The following is a 13,486-nucleotide window of genomic DNA, read 5'->3' on the forward strand; positions in this document are numbered from 1 at the left end:
ACTTTCTATAAATGGAGATGATTTAGTACTATAGGTACTCTCACTAGAAGTGACCGTTAGATATTCGTCTGTCCACAGTTCGACAAACTGTCTATAAATGGAGATGATTTAGTGCTATAGGTACTCTCTCTAGAAGTGGCCGTTAGATATTCGTCTGTTCACAGTTAGACAAACTGTCTATAAATGGAGATGATTTAGTACTATAGGTACTCTCTCTAGAAGTGGCCGTTAGATATTCATCTGTTCACAGTTAGACAAACTGTCTATAAATGGAGGTGATTTAGTACTATAGGTACTCTCTCTAGAAGTGGCCGTTAGATATTCATCTGTCCACAGTTAGACAAACTGTCTATAAATGGAGGTGATTTAGTACTATAGATACTCTCTCTAGAAGTGGCCGTTAGATATTCATCCGTCCACAGTTAGACAAACTGTCTATAAATGGAGATGATTTAGTACTATAGGTACTCTCTCTAGAAGTGGCCGTTAGATATTCATCCGTCCACAGTTAGACAAACTGTCTATAAATGGAGATGATTTAGTACTATAGGTACTCTCACTAGAAGTGGCAGTTAGATATTCATCCGATCCACAGTGAGACAAACTGTCTATAAATGGAGATGATTTAGTACTATATGTAATCTCTCTAGAAGTGGCCGTTAGATATTCATCCGTCCACAGTGAGACAAACTGTCTATAAATGGAGATGATTTAGTACTATATGTAATCTCTCTAGAAGTGGCCGTTAGATATTCATCCGGCCCACAGTTAGACAAACTGTCTATAAATGGAGTTGATTTAGTACTATATGTAATCTCTCTAGAAGTGGCCGTTATATATTCATCCGGTCCACAGTTAGACAAACTGTCTATAAATGGAGATGATTTAGTACTATATGTAATCTCTCTAGAAGTGGCCGTTAGATATTCATCCGGTCCACAGTGAGACAAACTGTCTATAAATGGAGATGATTTAGTACTATATGTAATCTCTCTAGAAGTGGCCGTTAGATATTCATCCGTCCACAGTTAGACAAACTGTCTATAAATGGAGTTGATTTAGTACTATATGTAATCTCTCTAGAAGTGGCCGTTAGATATTCATCCGTCCACAGTTAGACAAACTGTCTATAAATGGAGGTGATTTAGTACTATAGGTACTCTCTCTAGAAGTGGCCGTTAGATATTCATCCGTCCACAGTTAGACAAACTGTCTATAAATGGAGATGATTTAGTACTATAGGTACTCTCACTAGAAGTGGCCGTTAGATATTCATCCGTCCACCGTTAGACAAACTGTCTATAAATGGAGATGATTTAGTACTATAGGTACTCTCACTAGAAGTGGCCGTTAGATATTCATCTGTCCACAGTTAGACAAACTGTCTATAAATGGAGATGATTTAGTACTATAGGTACTCTCACTAGAAGTGGCCGTTAGATATTCATCCGTCCACCGTGAGACAAACTGTCTATAAATGGAGATGATTTAGTACTATAGGTACTCTCACTAGAAGTGGCCGTTAGATATTCATCCGTCCACAGTTAGACAAACTGTCTATAAATGGAGATGATTTAGTACTATAGGTACTCACTAGAAGTGGCCGTTAGATATTCATCTGTCCACAGTGAGACAAACTGTCTATAAATGGAGGTGATTTAGTACTATAGGTACTCTCACTAGAAGTGGGCGTTAGATATTCATCTGTGCACAGTTAGACAAACTGTCTATAAATGGAGATGATTTAGTACTATAGGTACTCTCACTAGAAGTGGCCGTTAGATATTCATCCGTTCACAGTTAGACAAACTGTCTATAAATGGAGGTGATTTAGTACTATAGGTACTCTCACTAGAAGTGGCCGTTAGATATTCATCTGTCCACAGTTAGACAAACTGTCTATAAATGGAGATGATTTAGTACTATAGGTACTCTCACTAGAAGTGGCCGTTAGATATTCATCTGTTCACAGTTAGTCAAACTGTCTATAAATGGAGATGATTTAGTACTATAGGTACTCTCACTAGAAGTGGCCGTTAGATATTCATCTGTCCACAGTTACACAAACTGTCTATAAATGGAGGTGATTTAGTACTATAGGTACTCTCACTAGAAGTGACCTTTTAGATATTCATCTGTCCACAGTTAGACAAACTGTCTATAAATGGAGATGATTTAGTACTATATGTGCTCTCACTAGAAGTGACCTTTAGATATTCATCTGTCCACAGTTAGACAAACTGTCTATAAATGGAGATGATTTAGTACTATAGGTACTCTCACTAGAAGTGGCCGTTAGATATTCATCTGTGCACAGTTAGACAAACTGTCTATAAATGGAGATGATTTAGTACTATAGGTACTCTCACTAGAAGTGACCGTTAGATATTCATCAGTCCACAGTTAGACAAACTGTCTATAAATGGAGGTGATTTAGTACTATAGGTACTCTCTCTAGAAGTGGCCGTTAGATATTCATCTGTCCACAGTGAGACAAACTGTCTATAAATGGAGATGATTTAGTACTGTAGGTACTTTCTCTAGAAGTGGCCGTTAGATATTCATCTGTTCACAGTGAGACAAACTGTCTATAAATGGAGATGATTTAGTACTGTAGGTACTCTCACTAGAAGTGGCCGTTAGATATTCATCTGTTCACAGTTAGACAAACTGTCTATAAATGGAGGTGATTTAGAACTATAGGTACTCTCACTAGAAGTGGCCGTTAGATATTCATCTGTTCACAGTGAGACAAACTGTCTATAAATTGAGATGATTTAGTACTGTAGGTACTCTCTCTAGAAGTGGCCGTTAGATAGTCATCTGTCCACAGTTACACAGACTGTCTATATATGGAGATGATTTAGTACTATAGGTACTCTCTCTAGAAGTGGCCGTTAGATATTCATCTGTCCACAGTTACACAGACTGTCTATAAATGGAGATGATTTAGTACTATAGGTACTCTCACTAGAAGTGGCTGTTAGATATTCATCTGTCCACAGTTAGACAAACTGTCTATAAATGGAGATGATTTAGTACTATAGGTACTCTCACTAGAAGTGGCCGTTAGATATTCATACGTCCACCGTTAGACAAACTGTCTATACATGGAGATGATTTAGTACTATAGGTACTCTCACTAGAAGTGGCCGTTAGATATTCATCCGTCCACCGTTAGACAAACTGTCTATAAATGGAGATGATTTAGTACTATAGGTACTCTCACTAGAAGTGACCGTTAGATATTCATCTGTCCACAGTTACACAAACTGTCTATAAATGGAGATGATTTAGTACTATAGGTACTCTCACTAGAAGTGGCCGTTAGATATTCATCCATGCACAGTGAGACAAACTGTCTATAAATGGAGATGATTTAGTACTATAGGTACTCTCACTAGAAGTGGCCGTTAGATATTCATCTGTGCACAGTTAGACAAACTGTCTATAAATGGAGATGATTTAGTACTATAGGTACTCTCACTAGAAGTGACCTTTAGATATTCATCTGTCCACAGTTAGACAAACTGTCTATAAATGGAGATGATTTAGTACTATAGGTACTCTCACTAGAAGTGGCCTTTAGATATTCATCTGTGCACAGTTAGACAAACTGTCTATAAATGGAGATGATTTAGTACTATAGGTGCTCTCACTAGAAGTGGCCGTTAGATATTCATCTGTGCACAGTTACACAAACTGTCTATAAATGGAGATGATTTAGTACTATAGGTACTCTCACTAGAAGTGGCCGTTAGATATTCATCTGTCCACCGTTAGACAAACTGTCTATAAATGGAGATGATTTAGTACTATAGGTACTCTCACTAGAAGTGGCCGTTAGATATTCATCTGTCCACCGTTAGACAAACTGTCTATAAATGGAGATGATTTAGTACTATAGGTGCTCTCACTAGAAGTGGCCGTTAGATATTCATCTGTGCACAGTTACACAAACTGTCTATAAATGGAGATGATTTAGTACTATAGGTACTCTCACTAGAAGTGGCCGTTAGATATTCATCTGTCCACCGTTAGACAAACTGTCTATAAATGGAGATGATTTAGTACTATAGGTGCTCTCACTAGAAGTGGCCGTTAGATATTCATCTGTGCACAGTTACACAAACTGTCTATAAATGGAGATGATTTAGTACTATAGGTACTCTCACTAGAAGTGGCCGTTAGATATTCATCTGTCCACCGTTAGACAAACTGTCTATAAATGGAGATGATTTAGTACTATAGGTACTCTCACTAGAAGTGGCCGTTAGATATTCATCTGTCCACCGTTAGACAAACTGTCTATAAATGGAGATGATTTAGTACTATAGGTACTCTCTCTAGAAGTGACCGTTAGATATTCATCTGTCCACAGTTAGACAAACTGTCTATAAATGGAGGTGATTTAGTACTATAGGTACTCTCACTAGATGTGCCCTTTAGATATTCATCTGTTCACAGTGAGACAAACTGTCTATAAATGGAGATGATTTAGTACTATAGGTACTCTCTCTAGAAGTGGCCGTTAGATATTCATCTGTTCACAGTGAGACAAACTGTCTATAAATGGAGATGATTTAGTACTATAGGTACTCTCTCTAGAAGTGGCCGTTAGATATTCATCTGTCCACAGTGAGACAAACTGTCTATAAATGGAGATGATTTAGTACTATAGGTACTCTCTCTAGAAGTGACAGTTAGATATTCATCTGTCCACAGTTAGACAAACTGTTTATAAATGGAGATGATTTAGTATTATAGGTACTCTCTCTAGAAGTGACAGTTAGATATTCATCTGTCCACAGTTAGACAAACTGTTTATAAATGGAGATGATTTAGTACTATAGGTACTGTCTCTAGAAGTGGCTGTTAGATATTCATCTGTCCACAGTTAGACAAACTGTCTATAAATGGAGGTGATTTAGTACTATAGGTACTCTCACTAGAAGTGGCTGTTAGATATTCATCTGTCCACAGTTAGACAAACTGTCTATAAATGGAGATGATTTAGTACTATAGGTACTCTCACTAGAAGTGACCGTTAGATATTCATCTGTCCACAGTTAGACAAACTGTCTATAAATGAAGATGATTTAGCACTATAGGTACTCTCTCTAGAAGTGGCTGTTAGATATTCATCTGTCCACAGTTAGACAAACTGTCTATAAATGGAGGTGATTTAGTACTATAGGTACTCTCTCTAGAAGTGGCTGTTAGATATTCATCTGTCCACAGTTAGACAAACTGTCTATAAATGGAGATGATTTAGTACTATAGGTACTCTCACTAGAAGTGGCCGTTAGATATTCATCTGTCCACAGTTAGACAAACTGTCTATAAATGGAGATGATTTAGTACTATAGGTACTCTCTCTAGAAGTGACCGTTAGATATTCATCTGTCCACAGTTAGACAAACTGTCTATAAATGGAGATGATTTAGTACTATAGGTACTCTCACTAGAAGTGGCCAAGTTAGATATTCATCTGTCCACAGTGAGACAAACTGTCTATAAATGGAGATGATTTAGTACTATAGGTACTCTCTCTAGAAGTGGCCGTTAGATATTCATCTGTCCACAGTTAGACAAACTGTCTATAAATGGAGATGATTTAGTACTATAGGTACTCTCTCTAGAAGTGACCGTTAGATATTCATCTGTCCACAGTTAGACAAACTGTCTATAAATGGAGATGATTTAGTACTATAGGTACTCTCACTAGAAGTGGCCGTTAGATATTCATCTGTCCACAGTGAGACAAACTGTCTATAAATGGAGATGATTTAGTACTATAGGTACTCTCACTAGAATTGGCCGTTAGATATTCATCTGTCCACAGTGAGACAAACTGTCTATAAATGGAGATGATTTAGTACTATAGGTACTCTCACTAGAAGTGGCCGTTAGATATTCATCTGTGCACAGTTACACAAACTGTCTATAAATGGAGATGATTTAGTACTATAGGTACTCTCTCTAGAAGTGACCGTTAGATATTCATCTGTCCACAGTTAGACAAACTGTCTATAAATGGAGATGATTTAGTACTATAGGTACTCTCACTAGAAGTGGCCGTTAGATATTCATCTGTCCACAGTTAGACAAACTGTCTATAATTGGAGATGATTTAGTACTATACTCTCACTAGAAGTGGCCAAGTAGATATCTCATCTGTCCACAAGTGAGACAAACTGTCTGCGAACGAGATGACGTAGTAGACTATAGGTAACTCTCACCATCGAAGTGCGTCCGCTAGATATTCATCTGTCCACAGGTGAGACAAACTGTCTATGAACGGAGATGATTTAGTACTATAGGTAACTCCCTACTCAGGAAGTGGCCATAGATATCTCATCCGTCCACAGTGAGACAAACTGTCGCCTATAAACGGAGATGATTTAGTACTATAGGTACTCTCTGCTAGGCTGTTGGGCCAAGTAGATATTCATCTTGTCCACAGGGAGACAAATCTACAGTCTCATAAACGAGATGATTTAGTACTATAGGTAATCTCCTACTAGAAGTGGCCAAGTAGATATTCACATCCGGCCCACAGTTGTAGACAAACTGTCTATAAATGGAGGTGATTAGTACTATAGGTACTCTCTAGAAGTGCGCTAGATATTCATCTGTCCACAGTTGTAGACAAACTGTCTATAAATGGAGATGATTTAGTAATTATGGTATTCTTACTAGAAGTGGCCGATTAGATATTCATCTGTCCACAGTGAGACAAACTGTCTATAAATGGAGATGATTTAGTACTATAGGTACTCTCACTAGAAGTGGCCCGTTAGATATTCATCTGTCCACAGTTAGACAAACTGTCTATAAATGGAGATGATTTAGTACTATAGGTACTCTACTAGAAGTGCCCTTTAGATATTCATCTGTCCACAGTTAGACAAACTGTCTATAAATGGAGATGATTTAGTACTATAGGTACTCTCACTAGAAGTGGCCAAGTAGATATTCATCTGTCCACAGTTAGACAAACTGTCTATAAATGGAGATGATTTAGTACTATAGGTACTTCTCTAGAAGTGGCCGATAGATATTCATCTGTCCACAGTTAGACAAACTGTCTATAAATGGAGATGATTTAGTACTATAGGTACTTCTCTAGAAGTGGCCGCTAGATATTCATCTGTCCACAGTGAGACAAACTGTCTATAAATGGAGATGATTTAGTACTATAGGTACTCTACTAGAAGTGGCCGTAGATATTCATCTGTCCACAGTTAGACAAACTGTCTATAAATGGAGATGATTTAGTACTATAGGTACTCTCACTAGAAGTGACCGCTAGATATTCATCTGTCCACAGTTAGACAAACTGTCTATAAATGGAGATGATTTAGTACTATAGGTACTCTCACTAGAAGTGGCCAGTTAGATATTCATCTGTCCACAGTTAGACAAACTGTCTATAAATGGAGATGATTTAGTACTATAGGTACTCTCCTAGAAGTGGCCGCTAGATATTCATCTGTCCACAGTTAGACAAACTGTCTATAAATGGAGATGATTTAGTACTATAGGTACTCTCACTAGAAGTGGCCGCTAGATATTCATCTGTCCACAGTGAGACAAACTGTCTATAAATGGAGATGATTTAGTACTATAGGTACTCTCACTAGAAGTGGCCGTTAGATATTCATCTGTCCACAGTGAGACAAACTGTCTATAAATGGAGATGATTTAGTACTATAGGTACTCTCTAGAAGTGGCCAGTAGATATTCATCTGTCCACAGTTAGACAAACTGTCTATAAATGGAGATGATTTAGTACTATAGGTACTCTCACTAGAAGTGGCCGCTAGATATTCATCTGTCCACAGTTAGACAAACTGTCTATAAATGGAGATGATTTAGTACTATAGGTACTCTCTCTAGAAGTGGCCGCTAGATATTCATCTGTCCACAGTTAGACAAACTGTCTATAAATGGAGATGATTTAGTACTATAGGTACTCTCACTAGAAGTGGCCATTAGATATTCATCTGTCCACAGTTAGACAAACTGTCTATAAATGGAGATGATTTAGTACTATAGGTACTTCACTAGAAGTGGCCAGCTAGATATTCATCCGTCCACAGTTAGACAAACTGTCTATAAATGGAGATGATTTAGTACTATAGGTACTCTCACTAGAAGTGGCCAAGTAGATATTCATCTGTCCACAGTGAGACAAACTGTCTATAAATGGAGATGATTTAGTACTATAGGTACTCTACTAGAAGTGGCCGTTAGATATTCATCTGTCCACAGTTAGACAAACTGTCTATAAATGGAGATGATTTAGTACTATAGGTACTCTACTAGAAGTGGCCAAGTAGATATTCATCTGTCCACAGTTAGACAAACTGTCTATAAATGGAGATGATTTAGTACTATAGGTACTCTCACTAGAAGTGGCCACTAGATATTCATCTGTCCACAGTTAGACAAACTGTCTATAAATGGAGATGATTTAGTACTATAGGTACTCTCACTAGAAGTGGCCAGTAGATATTCATCTGTCCACAGTTAGACAAACTGTCTATAAATGGAGATGATTTAGTACTATAGGTACTCTCACTAGAAGTGGCCGCTAGATATTCATCTGTCCACAGTTAGACAAACTGTCTATAAATGGAGATGATTTAGTACTATAGGTACTCTCACTAGAAGTGGCCAAGCTAGATATTCATCTGTCCACAGTTAGACAAACTGTCTATAAATGGAGATGATTTAGTACTATAGGTACTCTCACTAGAAGTGGCCGCTAGATATTCATCTGTCCACAGTTAGACAAACTGTCTATAAATGGAGATGATTTAGTACTATAGGTACTTCCTACTAGAAGTGGCCAAGCTAGATATTCATCTGTCCACAGTTAGACAAACTGTCTATAAATGGAGATGATTTAGTACTATAGGTACTTCACTAGAAGTGGCCGCTAGATATTCATCTGTCCACAGTTAGACAAACTGTCTATAAATGGAGATGATTTAGTACTATAGGTACTCTACTCAGAAGTGGCCAGTTAGATATTCATCTGTCCACAGTTAGACAAACTGTCTATAAATGGAGATGATTTAGTACTATAGGTACTCACTAGAAGTGGCCAAGTAGATATTCATCTGTCCACAGTTAGACAAACTGTCTATAAATGGAGATGATTTAGTACTATAGGTACTCTCACTAGAAGTGGCCAAGTAGATATTCATCTGTCCACAGTTAGACAAACTGTCTATAAATGGAGATGATTTAGTACTATAGGTACTCTACTAGAAGTGGCCGCTAGATATTCATCTGTCCACAGTTAGACAAACTGTCTATAAATGGAGATGATTTAGTACTATAGGTACTCTCACTAGAAGTGGCCAAGTAGATATTCATCTGTCCACAGTTAGACAAACTGTCTATAAATGGAGATGATTTAGTACTATAGGTACTCCTACTAGAAGTGGCCGCTAGATATTCATCTGTCCACAGTTAGACAAACTGTCTATAAATGGAGATGATTTAGTACTATAGGTACTCTCACTAGAAGTGGCCGCTAGGATATTCATCTGTCCACAGTTAGACAAACTGTCTATAAATGGAGATGATTTAGTACTATAGGTACTCTACTAGAAGTGGCCGCTAGATATTCATCTGTCCACAGTTAGACAAACTGTCTATAAATGGAGATGATTTAGTACTATAGGTACTTTCTACTAGAAGTGGCCATAGATATTCATCTGTCCACAGTTAGACAAACTGTCTATAAATGGAGATGATTTAGTACTATAGGTACTCTACTAGAAGTGGCCAGTAGATATTCATCTGTCCACAGTTAGACAAACTGTCTATAAATGGAGATGATTTAGTACTATAGGTACTCTCTAGAAGTGGCCGCTAGATATTCATCTGTCCACAGTTAGACAAACTGTCTATAAATGGAGATGATTTAGTACTATAGGTACTCTCTAGAAGTGGCCAAGTAGATATTCATCTGTCCACAGTGAGACAAACTGTCTATAAATGGAGATGATTTAGTACTATAGGTACTTTCTCTAGAAGTGGCCGTTAGATATTCATCTGTCCACAGTGTAGACAAACTGTCTATAAATGGAGATGATTTAGTACTATAGGTATCTCACTAGAAGTGGCCAGCTAGATATTCATCTGTCCACAGTTAGACAAACTGTCTATAAATGGAGATGATTTAGTACTATAGGTACTCTCTAGAAGTGGCCGTTAGATATTCATCTGTCCACAGTTAGACAAACTGTCTATAAATGGAGATGATTTAGTACTATAGGTACTCTCTAGAAGTGGCCGCTAGATATTCATCTGTCCACAGTTAGACAAACTGTCTATAAATGGAGATGATTTAGTACTATAGGTACTCTCTAGAAGTGGCCGTTAGATATTCATCTGTCCACAGTTAGACAAACTGTCTATAAATGGAGATGATTTAGTACTATAGGTACTCTCTACTAGAAGTGGCCAAGTAGATATTCATCTGTCCACAGTTAGACAAACTGTCTATAAATGGAGATGATTTAGTACTATAGGTACTCTACCAGAAGTGGCCGTTAGATATTCATCTGTCCACAGTTAGACAAACTGTCTATAAATGGAGATGATTTAGTACTATAGGTACTCTCACTAGAAGTGGCCAGTAGATATTCATCTGTCCACAGTTAGACAAACTGTCTATAAATGGAGATGATTTAGTACTATAGGTACTCACTAGAAGTGGCTGCATAGATATTCATCTGTCCACAGTTAGACAAACTGTCTATAAATGGAGATGATTTAGTACTATAGGTACTTCACTAGAAGTGGCCGCTAGATATTCATCTGTCCACAGTTAGACAAACTGTCTATAAATGGAGATGATTTAGTACTATAGGTACTCTCTAGAAGTGGCTCAGTAGATATTCATCTGTCCACAGTTAGACAAACTGTCTATAAATGGAGATGATTTAGTACTATAGGTACTCTCACTAGAAGTGGCCGCTAGATATTCATCTGTCCACAGTTAGACAAACTGTCTATAAATGGAGATGATTTAGTACTATAGGTACTCACTAGAAGTGGCCAAGTAGATATTCATCTGTCCACAGTTAGACAAACTGTCTATAAATGGAGATGATTTAGTACTATAGGTACTCTCACTAGAAGTGGCCAAGTAGATATTCATCTGTCCACAGTGCAGACAAACTGTCTATAAATGGAGATGATTTAGTACTATAGGTACTCTCACTAGAAGTGGCCGTTAGATATTCATCTGTCCACAGTTAGACAAACTGTCTATAAATGGAGATGATTTAGTACTATAGGTACTCTACTAGAAGTGGCCGTAGATATTCATCTGTCCACAGTTAGACAAACTGTCTATAAATGGAGATGATTTAGTACTATAGGTACTCTCACTAGAAGTGGCCGCTAGATATTCATCTGTCCACAGTTAGACAAACTGTCTATAAATGGAGATGATTTAGTACTATAGGTACTCTCACTAGAAGTGGCCAGTAGATATTCATCTGTCCACAGTTAGACAAACTGTCTATAAATGGAGATGATTTAGTACTATAGGTACTCTCACTAGAAGTGGCCAAGTAGATATTCATCTGTCCACAGTTAGACAAACTGTCTATAAATGGAGATGATTTAGTACTATAGGTACTCTCTAGAAGTGGCCGCGTAGATATTCATCTGTCCACAGTTAGACAAACTCGTCTATAAATGGAGATGATTTAGTACTATAGGTACTCTACTAGAAGTGGCCAGTTAGATATTCATCTGTCCACAGTTAGACAAACTGTCTATAAATGGAGATGATTTAGTACTATAGGTACTCTCTAGAAGTGGCCAGTAGATATTCATCTGTCCACAGTTAGACAAACTGTCTATAAATGGAGATGATTTAGTACTATAGGTACTCTCACTAGAAGTGGCCGCTAGATATTCATCTGTCCACAGTTAGACAAACTGTCTATAAATGGAGATGATTTAGTACTATAGGTACTCTCTAGAAGTGGCCGCTAGATATTCATCTGTCCACAGTTAGACAAACTGTCTATAAATGGAGATGATTTAGTACTATAGGTACTTCTACTAGAAGTGGCCGCTAGATATTCATCTGTCCACAGTTAGACAAACTGTCTATAAATGGAGATGATTTAGTACTATAGGTACTCTCACTAGAAGTGGCCGTAGATATTCATCTGTCCACAGTTAGACAAACTGTCTATAAATGGAGATGATTTAGTACTATAGGTACTCCTCTAGAAGTGGCCAAGTAGATATTCATCTGTCCACAGTTAGACAAACTGTCTATAAATGGAGATGATTTAGTACTATAGGTACTCTCTAGAAGTGGCCGCTAGATATTCATCTGTCCACAGTTAGACAAACTGTCTATAAATGGAGATGATTTAGTACTATAGGTACTCTCACTAGAAGTGGCCATTAGATATTCATCTGTCCACAGTTAGACAAACTGTCTATAAATGGAGATGATTTAGTACTATAGGTACTCTCACTAGAAGTGGCCAAGTAGATATTCATCTGTCCACAGTTAGACAAACTGTCTATAAATGGAGATGATTTAGTACTATAGGTACTCTACTAGAAGTGGCCATGCTAGATATTCATCTGTCCACAGTTAGACAAACTGTCTATAAATGGAGATGATTTAGTACTATAGGTACTCTCACTAGAAGTGGCCAGTAGATATTCATCTGTCCACAGTTAGACAAACTGTCTATAAATGGAGATGATTTAGTACTATAGGTACTCTCACTAGAAGTGGCCGCGTAGATATTCATCTGTCCACAGTTAGACAAACTGTCTATAAATGGAGATGATTTAGTACTATAGGTACTCTACTAGAAGTGGCTCATAGATATTCATCTGTCCACAGTTAGACAAACTGTCTATAAATGGAGATGATTTAGTACTATAGGTACTCTCACTAGAAGTGGCCGTAGATATTCATCTGTCCACAGTTAGACAAACTGTCTATAAATGGAGATGATTTAGTACTATAGGTACTCTACTAGAAGTGGCCTGCTAGATATTCATCTGTCCACAGTTAGACAAACTGTCTATAAATGGAGATGATTTAGTACTATAGGTACTCTCACTAGAAGTGGCCGCTAGATATTCATCTGTCCACAGTTAGACAAACTGTCTATAAATGGAGATGATTTAGTACTATAGGTACTCTCACTAGAAGTGGCCAATAGATATTCATCTGTCCACAGTTAGACAAACTGTCTATAAATGGAGATGATTTAGTACTATAGGTACTCTCACTAGAAGTGGCCGCTTAGATATTCATCTGTCCACAGTTAGACAAACTGTCTATAAATGGAGATGATTTAGTACTATAGGTACTCTCACTAGAAGTGGCCGTTAGATATTCATCTGTCCACAGTGAGACAAACTGTCTATAAATGGAGATGATTTAGTACTATAGAACTCTCTCTCAGAAGTG

At 37.5% G+C, this 13,486-nt stretch overlaps 1 long non-coding RNA gene across 3 annotated transcripts; it reads left to right on the top strand.

Moving 5' to 3' along the window:
• Positions 1-1,174: 1,174 nt before the first annotated feature.
• LOC127618796 (uncharacterized) lies at positions 1,175-5,983 on the top strand. 3 transcript variants are annotated; one of them, XR_007967502.1, is made up of 4 exons: positions 1,175-1,242; positions 1,415-1,653; positions 4,063-4,595; positions 5,544-5,983. It is a non-coding gene; the product is annotated as an uncharacterized LOC127618796 (long non-coding RNA). The 3 variants fall into 3 exon arrangements; XR_007967503.1 differs by lacking the exons at positions 4,063-4,595; positions 5,544-5,983 and adding an exon at positions 3,633-4,034; XR_007967504.1 differs by lacking the exons at positions 4,063-4,595; positions 5,544-5,983 and adding an exon at positions 3,891-4,034.
• Positions 5,984-13,486: the final 7,503 nt, after the last annotated feature.

This window comes from Xyrauchen texanus, chromosome 25 (assembly GCF_025860055.1).
Source record: "Xyrauchen texanus isolate HMW12.3.18 chromosome 25, RBS_HiC_50CHRs, whole genome shotgun sequence".
NCBI lineage: Eukaryota > Metazoa > Chordata > Actinopteri > Cypriniformes > Catostomidae > Xyrauchen > Xyrauchen texanus.